The following is a 21,005-nucleotide window of genomic DNA, read 5'->3' on the forward strand; positions in this document are numbered from 1 at the left end:
ACTGTATACAGGTCTGGAGGCCTCATTTCAAGAAGGACGTAGAGCTGCTGGAACGAGTACAGAGAAGGGCAACAAGAGTAGTGAATGGAACAAAGGGGTGCTCATACGAAGAAAGGCTTAAGTTTTGCAAATTACAGTGTCTGGAGACTAGGCACCAGCGAGGTGATCTGATAGAGATGTATAAAGCCTTGAATGGTTTGAGCATGCTCAATGCAGATGGGATTCTTCCTCTAGCTCAGAATAATCACCTGAGAGGGCATAAATTCAAATTGAGGAAAGACAGATGTAGGATAGACGTGCGGAAATTTGCCTTTAGCCAGCGGGTTGTTGGTTGGTGGAACAGACTTCCATCCCTTGTCGTGGAGGTTGATAGCCTAAATAAATTTAAAGCTCAGCTGGACAGGTATTTTGAATGAACAGAGGGTTGAAGTGGAAGTGGGGTTTTTTTTTTTTTTTTATGGCTGATGCTGCATAAGCTTGCTTTCTTGCATCAAATATCTCTACTAATGCTAGTGCTTCTTTAACCAGTGCCTCCATTAATTTTCTTGGAACAGAAGTTAAACTAACAGGTCTACAATTACTTGTTTTGCCCTTTAATCATCCTTTGTGAATTGGGATCACATTTGCACATCTCCAGTTCATGGGTACCTCCCCTGAGTCCAAAGAAGCTCTCATAATTATGGCTAAGGGTTGGCTTACTTCCTTTAATATAACTAGATAGATCCCACCCACCCCAGGTGTCTTTTTTATGTTTATCTTCTACAATTTCTCCTCCACTTTCCTCTCAGTTATTACAAAATCATCTAGCTCACTGCCAGAGTTTAATTCACCTCTCCCTGAATAACTCCTCATGTGTGAATGTAGATGCAAAATACTTGTTTAGTTTGTTAGCCTCCTGAGCAGGATTCTCAACTGTTGAACCATCAATATCCAGTGGACCAATCTGATTCATCCCTTTCTTTCTAGAGTTTACATAGGTAAAGAACTCTTTTCTGTTTTTCTTTGCATCCTTTGCCAAGGATTTCTCATAATCTATCTTTGCCTACCTAATCTCCTTTGTGAATTGGTTACAGACCAGCTTATATCTATCATAGGCTTCCATGTCACCCTTTGATTTATATGTATGCCACACATTTTTCTTCTCTGCCATGTGTCTCATTAGTTCATCTGACATCCATTTAGGCTTAAACCTTGAACAATATTTCTTAGTTGGTATGTAAAGCCTAGTAGCTTCCAAGATAAATTCTTTGAATGCTTCCCATTTTGAATTTGCTGTTGGTAACATGATCAGTTGGTCCCACTGTACAGAATTTAAATACTGTCTCGAACCACCGTAGTCGCCTTTACGAAAGCAAAAACCCTTCCCTTTACCACTGATGGTAGTTACCTCTTTGAGTAAATCCCACTTCAGCACACTGTGATTACTGTCACCTAGTGGTTCCTTTATCTGCAGATTCTTAATGCATGAAGAATCACTACTGATAATCAGATCAAGAGTACTACTCCCTCTAGTTGCCTCCCGAACATGCTGATGTAGAAAATAATCATCCAATAAATCCACAAAGGCCTTGCTAGTGTGTGAGTGACCAGACCCCAAATTCCAGTCAATATCTGGGAAATTAAAAACCCCATTATAAAACACTCTGATTTACTGGCCCACTCTATTTCCCTGTACAGTTTCTTATTATACTCATCAGAGTCATTAGGCCTATAACACACTCGTACTCTCAATTTTGATCTCCCAATGGTTATGTCACACCAAACTGACTCAACACTGCACTGTCCAGTGATGTCGACTGGCTTCACTTCCTTGGATTTTATGTGTTTCTTAACTAATAGCATAACCCCTCCTCCCTTCCTGTATACATTGTACTCCCCAAATTCCAGTTCTGCATTCCTTATATCTGTGTGACACCACGTCTCTGATATCCCAACAATATCTGCCTTTGATGTTTTGAGCAATACCTCAAATTTATTTACCAAACTCCTAGCACTGGTGTACACGCAAGTATACATGCACCTGTTCCTATTCTTAGCTATCCTAACACAACCAGTGTGTTTTCTTGTACCGCAATGACTCCCAGCAGTCTCTGAAATACCCTGCATCTTGTTTTCCAGGCTGCTGCTCATTCCAATAGAAGCAATGCAAGAATAACTTTCGCCTCTGCCAGTGGCTACTGTTAATCTATTAGTCCTTGTATTCCACCAAAGCTAGCAGTTTTCCAACCCACTTAACACTGCCTCGATAGCATAAGCAAATATTCTTGCCCTTTCTATTTAAGTGTACCCATCCGTGTAGAAGCACTCTCTTCTGTTAACAAGTACAGACCAGGCTGAAAAAAATTCTATCCCTTGAGCCTTGCACAATCCTTCCAGGGCTGAATTGATCGACAAGTCTCTCATCATATACTCCCTCCTATAGTGTCTGGGCAGAATTGCAGATACTTTCAAATTCAACCCTAATTTACAGCTTTTTTTTCAACAGTGATCTGTATTTGTTAAGTAATTCCACCAATCTCCTACTCTTAATATCATCAGTGCCAACGTGTACAACAATACCACCTTTTGTGCCTTTAAAAGATGATATCCGCTCTACAACATCATCAACCTTTGCCCCTGGCAGACATACCCTGGTCCTGTTCCACCTATTCTTTTTACATGCAATGGTCCCTGTTTCCCTGACAACAGAGTCACCAACGACTACTAGTTCCTCTGTCAAAGGATGGTGGTGCTACATCTCCTGGGGTCACCAATCCCTCAGAACATCTATGAGACAAAGATGTTGAAAAACTTTGTAAAAGATGGGTCATAAATTAATTTAACTAACCTCTTTGGAATGGAATCTAGAAGCCTGAGAGAGGTTATGGGTGCATCACTCTAGATGAAGAAAATATTCTATGGTAGGCAGACTTCAGATTTGTACAGAGTGAATAGCTGTTTGGAATAAAAGTAATGGCAAGAGAGAAAGAGAAAACCCAATTTTTTAGATGAAGATTAAGAATACTTGTGATGTGCTTAGGCAAGAGAGATTAGACATCAGGGTAATCCCAGAGATATGTGGTTTTGTCTAGAATCCTGAATGTCATTGAAGGTACGCATAGGAGCAGAAGAATCCTTTGTGCGAGATATAAGACAGAACTGAGTTTTAGAAGGATTGAAATTAAATAAGTTATCTTTGCCCACTGGAAAATTACCTAGAGATCAGCATTTAAAGAATTTCAGAAGTTGAAGATGTTTGTGCAGGCCAACGTTTCTCAAACTGGAAAGCAATGTGCTATCATCAGCAAAATTATGGATTGTATTTCTGGTCAGTGGAAGGTCATTAATATATAATAGGAAAAGAGGGGAAGAAAGAACTGAAACTTGGGGAACACCAGTATTAGTGAAGTTGGAAGACAGAGAGCCATGTACCATCACCCAAAGTTAACAGTCATGAATTTGTCCATAGCTGAGTAACATAAGCCAGCATATAACCAGTGGATTGGCATTGATGGAATCCATACTGACAATTGTTGATCAGATGGAAGATTTCTCGTTAGTTTAGGAGTTTCCTTGATACTTTAGACAGAGTACAAATAAGTGCAATGGGAGAAGACAGAGAAGACATGGAAGGAATTTTTCATCCTTTATAGGAACTGGCTGGATATCAAAAAATTTACAAGCAGAAAGAAAAACACCAGTGGAATAAGAAAGTGTAAAAAGATGACAAAGAACAGCAGTAAGCTTAGGAGCACAGGTTTTGAGAACAAATGGAGAAATACCATCAGAATATGGTGCTTTCTTGGCATCAAGACTGTCCAAAATTACATCTAACATCCTTTTGACAGAAGACCAGAGGAGGCATTGAACAGAGAGTGCTAGGAATGGTAGGAGGAGGTTTACTAAGACCATCAATACAAGAATTAGAAGAAATGTAGAATGCTAGCAGCTCAGCTCTATTGCTAGCAGAGGTGGCAATAGAACAACCCATTTTGACGGAGACGGGACTAGAGATGGCCAAAAATTGCAGTAAATAGCTTTAGCAAGAGACCAGAATGCTCGACTACCATTTGGACAAGAAGCAAGTTTTCTACTCTTAGCCTGTTCAATATTTAGTTTGGACTGATTAATACTTGCTTTACAATTGTTGCAGTCTTTGGTGTAGGCAGAAAATGAAGATTTGGATATGGATGCAAGCCAATTGTGATATGCAACATTTTTATCTTAAACAGCCTTAGCATATTTATTGGAAAACCAAGGTTTGGATAAAGGACAATATTTTAAGATGGAGTGTGGACTTAAGGATTTCATTCCTATAAATATAATTTCACTGACATGATCTAAGCAAATGTTGACATCAGAAGATTTAAAACAGTAATCCAACAAAGGAAAAGAATGTAAAAGCAATCTTGCAGATCATTCCATTTTGCATTCTTGTAATGCCAAACAATGAGAGGTTGTGGACAGCCAAGAGAGAAAGGCTTTATTGGAGAAGAAACCATCACTAAGTTGTGATCTAAGTTGCCTAGAGGACAACTCACCTCAACCTTGTACTTAGCACTACTGCAATAGAGGAGGCCTTTAGGAGCTGGTCTGAGTGCTTATTACTTTTTTTTTTATATGAGGATGTCTCTAAAATGCAGCTGGCTGTTTGACTGATTTAAGAAAGCCTACCAACTTCTGGATAAAAGGATGGTGGAATTTTCCCTAAGGGATTCTTACTAATAGAAAGAATTATCAAATATAAACGTGTTAGACCTAACATATCTTCGCTCCTCTGCCTCATTGCTGATATCTGGGTCAACGTCTAAATTTTCTGAAAGGGTCTGAGAAGCAGGACTTATAATATCAATGTTCACAGAGCCTTTAGTCTGTTTTAGTGACTGGCAGTTCCCCCACTCATCATGGAGACCAAAGGGATATTCACTAACTGAAAAACTGTACGTGTTCAGCAGTGGGATGTCAGGGTAACTCAACAATTGAATCTCCTAATTTGTCAAAGCAGGGGCTAAAATGGCATGTTAAAGCTAAACTCCCATCTGAATTCCGGATGCAGTAATCCAATCTAGGAAAAGAAGAATAGAAATCTTGCAGATCATTCCATTTTGCATTCTTGTATTGCCAAACAATTCAAGATTGAGAATGACCATGAGAGAAAACCTCCACTGGTAAAGAGTGATCACCAAGTTGTGATCTGAGAATCACCAAACCTCGACCATGACTTTTGACTGTTCGGTCTCCCTCCAACCACTATCTGGTAGAGTAGAAGCAGTGAGATTATACACCATCTGATCTGCAAGCCTCCTAGAGAGTTACCAATATGTTCAACCTGGTAGGTATCTAGCAGCTCTTCTGAAACACTGTTTCAGAACACCCCAACATATAATTGATACTAGTATCTCTCCTCATTGTGATGGCACCACCCCTTGACAGTTTGTTGCCAATCAAATTATCTCTACTAACCCTGCTGTCATCTTATTACAAGGTATGGGATTCTAGCTTTTACCTTGACTAATCAAATATTCTGAAACAGTAACCTACACCAGGGATGCCCAGTCCATGGCACATGTGTTACTTGTGGCCCATGTAGCTTGTTTAGTGGCCTGCCTTTCAATGTGAAAAAATAAAATAAAAAATTACATAGTCAAATTTAAAAATCAGAAAGGAAGCTAAAACACATTATAGCAGATCTTTCCAAAGTGGGTGTTGCATTATATTGCCAAGAGTCTCATGAAATTTTGGCATATCAGCATTTTTTCACTCTGATTTTCTCTCACTGCATATCATTGATTATTATGAGCCATATGGTGCAAGGAAGCCTGAGGCTTATGCTGCACCAGACAAAAAAAAAAAAAAAATTCCCGCATTACTCTGAGAGACAGAGTCAGAAGTAGAAAGGAATCACCAAGAAAGAGAAGAATGATGATATTCAATTCAGGATCCTGGGTGTGCCAGGATGTGGCCCCCTGGGGTGAAAAGCCAACTAATTAAAATACAATTACTGATTAATACATAAAAGAATTATGAAATTTATTTATCTGGATATGTTCTTTCTCTTTAAAAGATAATAACTAACTGATATAGTCAGTCAGATAATAACTGACTAGCTTTCTATTTAAAAGATAATAACTGACTGTGGTGTAAATTGCAAATATGTAAGGTAATGAAGACCTTCCCTCTCTGTTATTCTTGTTTACATGCTTTTATCTTGAAACTGAAGGTAGTTTCATATTTTTAATTTTACCAAAAACTTAAGGAACAAAAAAAAAAATAATAAATAAAGGGTAGGCCTTGATTAATCAAAAAATTCTGGGTGGAGTGTCAAATTATTTTTAACACATCTATTGTGTGTTAACATAAAAAAAAAAAAAAAAAAAATGGAAAGCAATGACATAGTTTAAATTCCACTTTTATTGCCAAAAATTATGACAGGTTTCACTGTGATGGGAACTTTATTTGCCTTTTATTTATTGACTTTTGGAACAGGTAAGTAGGGGTTGTAAGTGAGCTTACCATGATATTGATTCTGTGAGGGCAAAAATTTATTTGTCAACTATATAAAATTTATTTTTAAGCATAAAATTTTTAAGTTTTTTTTATTTTAAGTGCTTATTATAAATTACCAGGTGCTGATCAGTAGTTTCTGTTTCTACTCCAAGATGGTTTGCGATGCATTTCCAACACATGTGGAAAAGGATGGCCACACCTAAATGACTAACAATAGCATTAGTAGAGGCATATGATGCAAGAAAGCAAGCTTATGCAGCATCAGCCAAAAAAAAAAAAAAAAACCACTCCCATTTCACCCCTCCGTTTGTTTGAAATACCTGTCCAGCTGAACCTTAAATTTATTTAGGCTATCAACTTCCACAACAAGGGATGGAAGTCTATTCCACCAAACAACTACTCGCTAGCTAAAGGCAAATTTCCGCACATCTATCCTTCCTCAATTTCAATTTATGCCTACTCAGGTGATTATTCTGAGCAAGGGGAAGAATCCCATCGGCATTGAGCATGCTCAAACCATTCAAGGCTTTATACACCTCTATCAGATCACCTTGCCGGTGTCTAGTCTCCAGACACCGTAATTTACAAAACTTAAGCCTTTCTTTGTAAGAGCAACTCTTTGTTCCATTCACTAATCTTGTTGCCCTTCTCTGTACTCGTTCCAGCAGCTCTACATCCTTCTTGAAATGAGGCCTCCAGACCTGTATACAGTACTCAAGGTGTGGCCTGACCATTGCCTTATACAAGGGAATAATCACCTCCTTATCCCTGCTAGAAAAATTCCTGTATATCTTTGACAAGACAGCATGAGCTACTCTTGCAGCCCATCAGCACTGCTCAGAGAACTTCATATCTGCCTGCACAATTATCCCCAGGTTCTTTTCATAATCTACCACTGTCAGTGTAGTACCACTGAGTTGACACGTTCTTCTGGGGTTACTGTTTCCCATATGTAGTACTTTACATTTCTCAATGTTAAACTTCATTTGCCGTATCTCAGCCCATATGCTCAACCTTTCCAGATCCTGTTGCAGCAGCATAGCGTCAGTAGTGTCCTTAACAACCCTGCCAACCTTCGTATCATCTGCAAACTTGGACATTAAGCTTGATATACCATCATCAATATCATTTATAAATACAGAAAACAATAATGGACCCAACACTGAACCCTGAGGGACTCCACTAATAACATTAGTCCACGATGAGCAGTGTCCATTGATTACCATTCTCTGTCTTCTTCCTCCTCAACCATCCCTTTATCCATAGCAGCAATTTGCCTCCAATGCCACACTGATCCAATTTGTGCAGCAGTCTTCCATGTGCAACAATATCAAAAGCCATTCTAAGATCCAAATATAGAATATCAAAGTTATTCCCTGCATCCAGTTCTTTTGTGACATCATAGTATCCAATCAAATTGGTCAGGCAAGACTTTCCCTTAACAAAACCATGCTGTGTCCGAGTTATAACTGAAGTCTTGTCTAGATGATCCTGCAGTTCTTTAACCAGTGCCTCCAATAATTTTCCTGGAACAGAAGTTAAACTCACAGGTCTATAATTACTTGTGTCAGCCTTTGATCCTCCTTTGTGAATTGCGGTCACATTTGCACAATATATAAAGAAAAAAATAGGGAAGTAAAAGCAGAAGTCATCAAGGCAAAGAACGAGTCCTGAGATAGAGTATGTGCCGAGGTGAACAGCAAACTAGGATGTACAAGATCTGCAGAGGCATGGAGAAGAGAGTTTAAGGAAATCTCATAAGCAAAACGCTAAACTGGAAATGATAGATCTGGGAGGAATAGGTCAATTATTATGAACAGCTATTGAATTAAGGAAGAGAGGAATTTAGAAAAACTGAAACAGAGACAGTTGTCATGGAAAAAGGATTGAACATTCAAATTAAGGAAGTGGAAATAAAAATGGAAAAAAATGGAAAAGCACCAGGCCCAGGTGGAATTAACATGGAGCTGCTTAAATATGGAGGTCGAAAAGTTATACATTTACTAACTCGATTGTTCAGTAAATTATGCGATGGCGAAGAAATACCAGATGAGATGGCAATCGGATACATTACATCAATTTTCAAGAAAGGTGACAGAAGATGCTCCAACTATAGAGGAATCTGTGTTATGCGTTTTATTACTAAACTATTTGGAAAAGTGATAAAATCAAAATTGGAACAAGAGATTGATATTTCTGAGGAACAGTGTGGTTTTTCGACTGGATGCTCATGTAAAGACCATTTATTTATTGTTAAGCAAATTCTGCAAAAATATCGGGCTACAAACCAAGATGTAGGTGTGCTGTTCATAGACTTGGAGAAAGCATATGATAATGTGCCAAGAAATCTTCTGTGAAAGGCTATGAAAAAAATATCAATAAGCCAGCCATTAACTGAAATCATCATCATTATTATTATTAGTCATATAGTGCAAGGAAGCCTGAGGCTTATGCACCAGCCAAAAAAAAAAAAAAAAAAATGTTTCTGAATTACCTGAGAGAGAAAGGGAATCACCAAGAAAAAGAAGAATGATGATATCCAGCTCAGGACTCTGGGTGTGCCAAGCCCATACTCACCAAGATGTGAACAATGCTGTATAAAAATTGGTTAAAAAATTTCAAGAAAATTTAAGACTTCTAAAGGTCTACTTCAAGGATGCTGTTTGTCACCTACTTTGTTTAAGCTGTACCTTTACGATCTACTGTTTGCAGACAACTAAGCTGTGGTAGCACAGGATGATAATAATGTAAACTACATGAGCAGACAGTTACTATAGGAATATAAAACATGGGGACTGACAGTTAATTTTAATTAAGACAGATTTTTAATAATAAGAGAACATGAATCGAAGTGGGGAGATTCTGGATTTAGATGGAATACAGGTGAAAACTGTACAGCAATTTAAATACCTGGGTGCAATTATCCAGGCTGATGGATCATCTGTGCAGGAAATTGAGAGAAGACTGGATGAAGGTAGAAAGGTCATGAGGAATGCTTAATTCTGCGCTATGGAATAAAAATATTATTAACAAAACTAAACATCAAATATATAATCCAATATTACAGTGTTTTATTATATGGATGTGAGATTTGGACCTTAACTGAAAGACAAAAAAATAAACTACTGGCCGTCGAGACAGATTTTTGGTGAAGATCAGCATGAAAGTCTAGGACTGAAAAAGTTAGAAATAACATGATAAGGAATATAATGAATGTCCAAAAAACCACAATTAATAAAATAGAGGAGAAAAGATTGGAGTGGTTTGGCCATGTGAAGAGAATGGAGGACGACAGATTGGCCAGAGAAGCCATGGAGAAAGAAAAAGAGAAGAAAACAAGGACGTGGATAGAAGGCGTGAAAGCAGCCATGAATAGAAGAGGACTAGTGGATGGAGATTAGGAATATAGAAGAAAATGGAAAAAAAGAATAAAGGAATGACTTTTCGATGTTAGGTTGAGGAGAACCGTTGTAACAACAGAATAAATCCTAAGAAAAAGAAGAGAAGATAAATATAACACCCACTCCTCTTCCTGTTAACACCTGCTCGTGTTAGGCCACTAGTGGATGCCTTCCCTTGACTTAAGGCTGGACAGAACACATGCCCTGTCTAAACTCTGGCCACCTTGGTTGGTTTTTTTTTTTTTTTTATGTAAACCCCAAACACAACAGGTATTAGAACCTATAGTACTTAGTACCGTGCTTCGGTGGAGGTTGAGAAGATATTTGTTGACATTGGACTTGAACTTCTGTAGACTGTAATTTTCAGGAAATACGTATGAAGGAAGGTTGTTCCAGAAAACAGCAGTTGAATGAATAAATGAGGAAGATGAAAAGTTGGTTCTGTGAGTTTGAAGTTGGACAGTAAATGGATGTTGGCTGGTGACGGCACGTGTTCGGACTGTTTTGAAAGAGAGAGTGGGAATTATAGAAGCCAATTCAGAAGAACAGTGAACATGGAAGTATCTGTAGAAGAGGCATGCAGCAGAAACAGTACGTCTATGAGAGAGCGAGTGGAGAGACTGTTAAAGATGAATCATTAATTAACCTAAATGCCCTCTTCTGAATGGAATCAAGAAGCCTGAGAGAGGTTTTGGGGGCACCACCCCAGATGTGGGAACAATATTCCATGGCAGGGAGGATTTGCGATTTATACAGAGTGAGCAGCTGTTTAGAAGAAAAGTAACGCCGAGAGCAAAACAGAAAACCAAGTTTTTTAGATGCAGAGGAAGCAATATTTGTAATGTGCTTGTGCCAAGAGAGATTAGAAGTCAGGGTAATCCCCAAAAGAGATATATCATTTTGCCTAGAAATCGGAGTGTCACTAAAGATAAGCATAGGAGCAGAAGAATCCTTTTTGCAAGATATAAGACAAGACTGAGTTTTTAAAGGATTGAAATCAACTAAGGTGTATTTGCCCCACTGGAGAATTACTTAAGATCCGCATTTAAGGAATTGGTAGCAGATTTTCGAGAAATTGAAGCTGATTAAGCAGGACAAGTTTTCTCAAAATGGAAAGTGGAATGCAATGTGCTATCATCAGCAAAACTATGGATAGGATTTCCAGTCAATGGAAGAAGGTCATTAATATACAAGAGGAAAAGAGTGGGGGAAAGAACTGAACCTTGGGGGACACCGGCATTAGTGGAGAAGTTAGAAGACAGAAAGCCATTTACCATCACCCTCAGTGAGCGATCAGAGAGAAAACTGGATAACCAATTACAAAAAACAGTTGGCAAACCATAAGATGGAAGCTTGTTTAGAAGACCTTTATGCCAAACACGATCGAAAGCTTTTGAGATGTCAAGAGCAACTACTTGTGTTTCACCGAACCTTTCCATTGAATTAGTCCATAAATGGGTAACATAAGCCAGAATATCACCAGTGGATCGACACTGACAGAATCCATACTGGCGATCGTTGATCAGATGGAAGGTTTCTAGGTGGTTTAAGAGTTGGTGGTTAATTGATTTCTCCATTACTTTAGAAAGAGTAGAAGTAATTGCAATGGGACGATAATTGGATGGGAGGGATTTGTCACCCTTTTTAGGAACTGGTTGGATATGAAAAAATTTCCAAGCAGAAGGAAAAACACCTTTGAAATAAGAAAGTGAAAAAAGGTGGCAAAGAATAGGGGTAAGTTCAGGAGCACAGGTTTCGAGAACAAGTGGAGAAATACCATCGGGACCTGGAGCTTTCTTAGCATCAGGATTTGTCAAAATCCTTCTGACATCCTTTTGGCGGAAGACAACAGGAGGCATTGAATGGAGCGTGTTTTGGAATGGTGGGAGGTGTTTTACCAAGATCATTAATACATGAGTTGGAAGAAAAATAGGATGCTAGCAGGTTAGCTTTATCCTTGGCTGAAATGACAACAGAACCATCTGGTTTGGACAGAGGTGGAAGAAGATGGGCAAAAGTTGTGGCCAATAGCTTTGGCAAGAGACCAGACTGTTCGGTTACCATTAGGGCAAGAAGCAAGTTTTCTACTCTTAGCCTGTTCAAACTCTAGTTTGGACTGATTAATAACTGCTTTACAATTGTTGTGAGCTTTGGTGTAGGCATAAAATGAAACTGAAGAATTAGAAACAAGCCAGTTACGATATGCAACATTCTTCTCTTGAACAGCCCTAGCAGATTTATTTGAAAACCAAGGTTAGATAAAGGATGAGATTTTAAGTGGAGTGTGGGATAAAGGATTCCATTCTTGCAAGAATAATTTCACTGACACGATCTGAGAAAATGTTGACATCAGAAGTTTTGAAACAGTAATCCGACCAAGGAAAAGAAATCTTGCAGGTCATCCCATTTTGCATTCTTGTAATGCCAAATAACACGAGGTTGTGGATAGCCATGAGATAACGGCTCCATTGGAGAAGAGACAATCAAGTTGTGATCTGAAGTGCCTAAAAGACCTCTCACTTTGACCGTGTACTTAGAAGGGTTATTTGTGAGAAAAAGCTCAAGCATGTTATCTGTATGATTAGGATTGTCCAGTATTCTTGTACAATTTTCTTGTATTCTTGCACAATCTGTGCAAGGTCATTAGTAATTGCAAAAGCTTCAGCATCTTGACCAGCTGGGTCGGGGTGACTAGAAAATGGAACCCAGCTGGAGTTGTGAACATTAAAATCATCAAGGAAAATACCTCACTGGTATGAAAGTTGGACTGGAGAAAGTCAAGTTGCAAAGAGAGGAAGTCAGACTTCCAAGTGATTAGTGGAATTGGGAGAACGGTAGAGAAAACAGATGAGAATTTGACACAATGAGGTAGAGAGATTTTAAGTCAGAGAAGATCGAAAAGAGGAAATTCCAAATTGCCAAGTCTCTGACAGGGAATATAAGAATGGACATATGCACAAGTACCACCTTTGAGGCGAAAGGAATCATACAGTGAATAATTTGGGCATCTGAGATGAGCAGTAGTTGAATCAACCGATTACTGAGATTCTGTCAGAAAAAGTACATGGGGTTTGGCACACTGCAAGTGGAAACTGACATCGTTGAGATTAGAATTGAGACCATGTATATTTGTGAAATGAATTAGGAAGTGCTTGGGAGGTTTAGATCTTTTCGCAGATAAGCTTGCTCTATTAGTTTGACAATTCATGGTGTATTCAATAGTAAGAAAAAGTGAGTGGGACATGCTGTATGAAGTAATGAAATTTTTGGATATGGCGTACACGTGGTAAGAATATACCCAGATCCTTGACATAATGTGGCCTCGACAATGCTCCCAGCATACACACTACTTGGACTCCCTCCAGTCACTATCTGGCAGCATAGAGGTAGCAAGATTATACACTAGCTGATCCGGAAGCCTCCTAGAGAGTTACCAATAGGTTCAATCCGGTGTACGAACTAGCGGCCGACCTGCGAACACCGTTTTAGAGCTGTACCCTCGAAATGTAAGGAATATTGGATCTCGCCACGACGTTCATCATAACCTCAAAAGTCATCAATCATACTGCATGATGGAAGAGATAGGGAAGGGTTGACCGGAACTTAGCTCTAGAGACTAAACATGGGTTCCATCACTTCAAGCCTCCAATAAGCAAAGTGGTGGTATTGCACCGGTTGATGAGAGTCATCTATCACTTAGTACTGCCTGGTAACATAGAGGGGCAGCGTTCCTCAATGTGGTGTGGGCATCACACCTCGACCCCTGCTTACGTTGGTTCACACCTGGGTGGTCACCACCATATACTTGTGTATGGAGGTTATACCCAGGATTACTAACAGTCCCACCATCGTGAAGGTGCAAGCAGAGGATTTGGCTATCACAGACCATCCGGACTTCTCCGAAATTGGGTTCACTTGACTTCAGTGTCACCCGAATATCAGTTCCATCAGCGTTTTAGGCTCCCAGGTAGCAAGTACAGCTTGTCTGGCATATCTGAGAGAATGTCGGTGACAACGTGAAGGACATAAGCAGCATTACCTGAATGCGGAATGGTCTCAATCGTGCAGATGAGCTAGACCATTCACACTTGGTATACAGCAAACACATTAAATAGCATTTCGCAATCTGTTTAACAGAGTGCAGTATCCACCCTGTGATCTTTTCCCAACAGATGCCTTCTCTATCATCCTCTAATGCTGTCCCCCTCCTCCTTCCCACGTAACAACATTAAATTTCTACTCCAGAGATATTTCTTTTTGTATTGCATCTTATGCAATTTTTTTTAGTTTACTTGTCTATCTTAACTCTTCTCCTTTCTTTTATTGGGAACTTGCACTGTGATCCCAGGGTTGGGGTGAGAGGCCCAAAAATCATGTTTTTGTGTAGAAGATGGCCTGCCTCCTAAACATGGAGCTGCCTAAATATGGATGTCAAAAAGTTATAAATTTACTAACTCGATTGTTCAGCAACTTATGCAATGGTGAAGAAATACCGGATGAGATGGCAATCGGATACATTACATTAATTTTTTTTTTAGTGAATTTTGCTGGCTGGTTGCTAAGAGGCCAGTCATATACATCACAAACTTACATAAATGGCTTTGCAGAGGTGCTCAACACAGAGATATGCGGCAGGTTTGAGTGAATCCCTAGACATGCATAAAGATGTTCTGTCTATACTTTGGCAAGACTACTAGGTCAGACGATTTGATGATTAATCATTTCCAAATAAATACAATTGTTAACTGTATTCAGCCGTCACGTAAGTTTGAATCATGATCCATTCAAATGTATCTGCATTACTGCACACTCATGCTTAGCCATGTCAGGTCATTAAATACATCCCCCCAAATGGACACCAGCAAAAAACTATAAAGTTTAGTGATAATGCAATGCTTGTTGATCAATTATACCACCATGTAGATAATGTATAAAAGTGCACCTACAACATATTAGATTGGATTGTACATCTCAATCCTGGAGATTGAAGCCTGCATTAGTGAGGTTTATTCCTCCGATCTTTACAACATTTACATCCCTTCTAACAATTCATTCAATTCCCTGAGGTTGGAAAAGCAAGCTTTATTTTTCATAGAAGGCTTATCCCATTCAAACACAACATTAAGAAAAGTAACCATTAAACAGGAATGGATTATGTCTTGCAAAGACACTAACAAACTCCACTCCAAACCAAAACAGTTTTCAGTCCTTCTGTGCTCTCAGATGCATCCACGATCTTCTTGTTGCCAAATCTGAACTTGATCAACCCCAAACAGCAGTATATTTTGAGAACTTCTGGCTTGTGGGCCTGATTTCTAGTAGTGTCCATTTGGAACCAACCTTTAATTCACCTATTATGAATGAAAGAAACATTTCACAATCTGTGGCACAGTGGCAGTAGGATCTCTCAGGTATTTTGTTCAAATTAATGCAAGATCTCTCACTTACTGAACCATTAGCTGATTGTGACAAGAGAGATAAGAGAAAAAAAGAGTCAAACAACCTGTCTACTAGGGAATGATTGTCTTTTTAATCCAGTTTAAACATCAATTTCAGCCCAACTATAAAAAAGTCCAGGTGAAATTTATCCAAACTTAATAATAAGCAAGATACATCTGAATGTATTTTAATTGAAACACACTGTATATCGCAAAAAATAGTAGCAATTCATTTAGTATTTTATAATTTTTGCTTTTTTTTTTGGGTATTTATTCTATTTTAATATTGTGTATTTGCATACATACATGCACTGAAAGTAGTAAAACGTGTTAAAGCAAAACAATTATGCTTATCTGATTCATTCTTGTATACAGTTTAAAGTGGTCTACTTTCCAACACGAAATTTAGATATTTCAAAAAAAAAAAAAAAAAATCATTAAATTTAGTAAAGGTGTACACACATATTCCATTTGAAAAAATGTTTACTGGAAGGCTGAAAAATCAAAATATAAAAAAAGTATTTACAATCTTGAATGTCTGGAAAAGTAATTTTTTTAATTCTTCAATTCTGTGGTTAAATATTTAAATTTTTTACACCCCAATTTATACTTCTAAATTCTGAAAAAAAGGCTACCCTTGAGGTTTAAATGCCCAGTTATTTTCCCAGCTATTCAAAGACAATGCTTTCTCAAATTTTTGTTTGTTAGTCAGTTTTAATATAATATTTTTATGTGTGACAAGTATAATTCTTTTTCTGAAGTTCATGTGTAGTCCACATATACTGAAATATGAACAAATCTTTAATTCTGCAAAATTTCATTCAGCTTCAAATTTTGCATACTACATAAAATGTGATTGTCAAATAACTGCATGTGGGAAAGGAAGGCTTGGTAAATAAAGGGTAAGCTGAAAATTACAATTATTACTGGAAATATGATAATTTAAAACTAATGTTATCATTTACATCTTGAACAGAGTATAATAATTATTTTGATTATTATAAAGTTTGGGTAACTGCAAATATACCATGTAAGAATACAAACCAGAGAAGTTTTAATTTATATAACTTTTATCAGAAAACATACACACACACATATAATTAGCTTGATGTTCATATATATAATCAGCTTGAAATTTTATAGTAATAAATGAGGGCAATTACAAAAGTGAATAAATTAATTAAAAATACGAGGACGGCTGAAATAAATAACGAGCCGTGCTGAATTATTTTCACAGCTGCAGTAATGATAGAAATTTGCTTTTATAGAAATAATGTAATTTGCTATTGTGATTCATTAACTGTTAGTTACCATATAAATGGTGACTGAATTAAAATGGAAATGGTGACCTTGTAATATTTTGTCATATTATTTTTTTCCACCATCTTGTGGCCGCCGATTAAAATATTACGCAACGTGTTATGAGACATATTTGCTTTTAAATTGTGCTTGGATCCAGAAGCATTAGTTTATCAATTATACGATATAAACTGCAAGGTATTAAAATTATTAATAATTGGCTAAAGCCGTTTTATGTAAATATATATTCATAGTTCAGTTCAGCATGTATTATCAAGAAATCGCAGATACAATGTAAAACATGTTATCTTTATTTTTAGATATAAGAGAATAAATTGTTTTTTATATTCAGTTATGAACAATAACGAAAAGAGCAATTAAAAATGCAGTTTTTAAGAAGTTATCGGGTACTCATTTGAAACCTGGTTTTTTTTTCCAAGCGCAAATGCAACTAGGTTTCCGTTGATAAAACCTTAAATTAAGGTTTTATCAATTAAAAAAAAAATACATTTGCGACTAAACAATTTAACAGACGGGTATAAAATGTATTGGAAAGCAAGTTTGCTTTTAATAAATTGAATTCATCACATGAAAGATCGCTACGTGAAGATTTCAAATTTATTGTGAAATTACCAACTCAATGTATTTACAAATACATATCTGTACCATCCACCTGATGACTACCGTTTTCCAATTTTGCTGTGGCATCAACGATGTTAAATCTATCGCCATTGGCCAACTGACGAAGCGATGTTCTCACGTGATTGGATGATAAAGAATAGACGTTTTTCTTTATTTCTTTTCTTCTCTGGTTTTGCCTTATTTCTACGCATGTTATATTTATTAGAGGAAAAACTTACTCAAATTAGTATTCATATATAGTAATATTCTTGGAAAGATCACTGTTAGATTTTCTGCTCTCTCCGCCTTCACTATGTGACGCTATACGGAAGATAAGCTTTCCGATTGGTAAACAAGTTCAAGCGGTAGATACAAAGGTAAGCCACAATACAGTTCTGACGTCATTGGTCATTGGCGAATCAAAAGTGGCAACTGATAACTCATTACTTTTTCCTGATTACGTTTAAAATCACGCCTTTTAAGTGCTAAAAGGCCAGGTGACAATATTAAGTTTAGTGGCGGTGAAAGAACTTTAAACAATGTAATGATTCAATGTACTACTTCAAGTAAATTCAGTTATATTCGCTTGTCATTTAGGCATGAATGACCCTTTTTTTACTGGTCAGGTAAGTGGCTGAAATATCTGTTTTGTGGCACTCACATGGGATCTGCCCCACCAATAGAACCTTTTATTATATTTTTATTATATATATAACAATGTGGTTATTTAGTAGTTTCTGGGGTTTTTTTCTTCTTCAAAATTTTTAGTCTCTTATGAAAAATGGTTCCTTGATAGTGATATTAATACGAAAGTCATGTCGACCTTTGTATGTTCGTAGGAAGCTTAGCTTGTACTCTGGCTTCACAATGTTCAGGGTTGGACTAGGAAGCACACGCGCGCGCGCAAAGAGACACGCACTCACAATACATACAGACAAAAAGGTTTTGTTGAGCCTTCGCTTTTCTTCTATAATATAAATGTTATAGGAATAATGGCCACTTGTGGATATAATTGAATTGAAGTAGTATTTCTTGTGAGCAGTTTGTATTAAGATAACGCTATATAAACGGTAATCGGAACTCGCCCATTTTTAAAGATGGAGAATGCAATCTTTATGAGTGTCGAGGTGATGATGAGATCCAAACTTACTTGATATCATAGCTCCGTTCAGTTATTATTTGTAGAGGATGTTTCACACGTTCAGAGTCAACGAGCCCAGTCGTATTCGATGAAAACTTAATATTTTATGAGAGAATGACAGTAGTATGTCAAACGAACGGAAGTTCACCGCTGTGAACTGTATATGCAAACTCATTTGTAGTAAAGGTAATTACATATGTTTGTGATTTAGTCGCTTAATTTATTCTTTTTTGATCTCATTTATTTAACATTATGCATGTCATTATTCGTGAAGTGTTTTACTTGTATAGCTCAACTTAGCCGAGATTTCCTTTTCCACTTTTTTTTTTAATGTGTACATGTTCTTGAGTTAGGGTAGTTTAAGCCTAAATTCATGCTATACGTAATTATATACAAACACGAAATAATACTGCTTATCCATTTCTTGTCGTTTTGCTCATTGTTAATGGCTTAGTGTTACTGTAATCTCTATGCTTATTCAGCGATTCTTTAATAGAAGTGTAGCACGATTTATCCTCAAATTAAGAAAGACATGTAATATTGATTGTTATACTTTTTGTCAGTTTATGCAAAAACAATTCAATCATAAAATGCCTGTTGGCTACAGTTTCGCTTTAGCTTAGTAAGAATTAAATAAACAATGGTAAGTGCTTCAGCTTAAATAGTTGGAGTATTTGTTATAGCTAACACCATTGAAGGCGGGCGGGCGGGCTTGGTATTGTTTGCATTTTATTGAAAGATTGAATATGGAACAGTCTTCGATTATGAAGGACCTATGAAAAAGGGATTCGAACCGAATCCCCCCAATGTAATAATAGGCAAAATGAACTGGTACTTTGAGAAAGTGTCATATTTGGGATTATAAGATCTGTTACTGATTGAATACCGAAGATCATTTGTTATTGGCATTTTTGTGCCGTTAGTGTCATGTTTTTTCCATATAATAATGAGATTGCTATCAGAATTATTTTACTTGTATACAAAAGTTAGATGTGATAAAAAAAAAAAAAAAAACATCACTGAGTACAGATAGGTTGTTTTGCAGACATATGCTTTAATTCTGTTTCAGATTTATGGATATCCATAAGTGTGAAACCAATTTATTTTAGTTAAATTTCATGAAGAATATAGCTTAATTAAAATTAGCTGATTTAAAAAAAATTAAATTAAACTTCAGAAAATTAAAACTTTCATTTGAGGTTTTCCCTCTTGTAATTTTACATGTAATATATATATTTTTATTTTTTAGGCTAACAGACTGAACACCCATCCAAATTCTATGATTATATGAAAAAGAAGTGCTTTGGTATGCATATCTAATTTGTTTTTAGCCCATATAAAATATTTTCAGTAAATTTAAATTTCAAATCATTTGCATGTTAACAGGGCTCCAGAACTTCTATGTTATAGAAAGTACTTTAAAAATAACTTATTTTAATTGGGTTAACAGTTCTCACAATAGTCATACTGACTTTTCCTATGAAAACATTATTTAAAATATGCAAAATCGCAAATATGAGCTTGAATTTTGTAATAAATAATTATGGATTTACTGATAATCTCTTGTATTAATTGAGACTTCTGTGAATTTAGAGAACTCTTAATTCGATTTTTTTCCCTCAGGGTTTTCTTTAATCTTGTTTTATGAATTATTTATAAAGTTTATTTTTTAGAATAATTGTAATTACAAAAATACATACTGTAGTTGTAGCTGAAATTATATTCTGTGAACAACTTATCAGGAGTGCCTCTCTGACATTGTGTAGTACCTCCATTTTACTCCAGAACAAGTGGTAGTTTGCATTATCATTGTGAAATGTTCTCCACTTTATCCATACAGCTGTATACATGTAATCTTTTTACAATTTTTTTTTTTAATAACTATGGAAAATGCAAAAATTTTATTAGGGATAATTAATGGTTAAACTTAAATGGATCAGAAGTATATGTATATCATGGCTTGATACTACAGAGAAATACAAGAAATAAAATCATATGTGATTATTGCAGTTTCACCAGTATTAATTGTTTTAAATACTTGTGGCTATTTATAAGTTACCTCCAATATTATAATTTTTTTTTTGTAGTTTTGACTGATATTTCTGAATCTCCCTCTTATAGGGATTGTTGATGGTGGAGAATGTTTTTTTCCAAATTCAGAATATTGATAAATGCAAGCTAGTGCATTTGGGTAGTGTTACTCTAGATAAATACGGCCTCCGTAGCTGAGTGGGTCAGGAGCAGGAGTGCAATAGCACATGCTCTGAGTAGACTGGGGTTCAAGCCCCTGACTGCTGAATACGGTTGATCTGTCAACCTGCACTGGACCAGCATGGCAGATTATGGTCCATTTCCCTCAGCATGAATTGTTGAGGAGGCTTCCATCCTGCAGTGGGTTGATAATGGCTGCACTTTACCTTTTTTTTAACTCTAGATAATTCATAATGAAGACCTAAGTGTTATAACTGTTTGCACTGCTGACAGAGTTCTTGTTTGTCATATACAAGGATAATAAGCTGTTATTCTATTGATATATCTTGAATAATGCATACAGGTTTGAAAACAATTTTAGAAGGGGCAGAAAGAAGAGCAACAAGATCAGTTACAAGCATAAATGGG

At 36.7% G+C, this 21,005-nt stretch overlaps 1 protein-coding gene across 3 annotated transcripts in view; it reads left to right on the forward strand.

Annotated features, from left to right (window-relative positions):
* The first annotated feature begins 17,693 nt into the window (after positions 1-17,693).
* The window catches only part of LOC150080488 (uncharacterized), a 169,178-nt gene continuing 165,866 nt past the window's right edge, over positions 17,694-21,005 (forward strand). The window contains exons 1-2 of one of the 3 annotated variants that reach the window (XM_090381855.1): positions 17,694-17,871; positions 19,636-19,692. The gene's annotated coding sequence lies outside the window, so the exon portion shown is untranslated. Of the gene's footprint in view, positions 17,872-18,127; positions 18,573-19,635; positions 19,693-21,005 lie in introns of those variants that run through there. The other 2 variants (XM_090381853.1, XM_090381854.1) reach the window with 2 other exon arrangements.

Source organism: Mastigoproctus giganteus, chromosome 9 (genome assembly GCF_048544385.1).
Source record: "Mastigoproctus giganteus isolate SK-2022 chromosome 9, ASM4854438v1, whole genome shotgun sequence".
NCBI classification, from domain to species: domain Eukaryota; kingdom Metazoa; phylum Arthropoda; class Arachnida; order Uropygi; family Thelyphonidae; genus Mastigoproctus; species Mastigoproctus giganteus.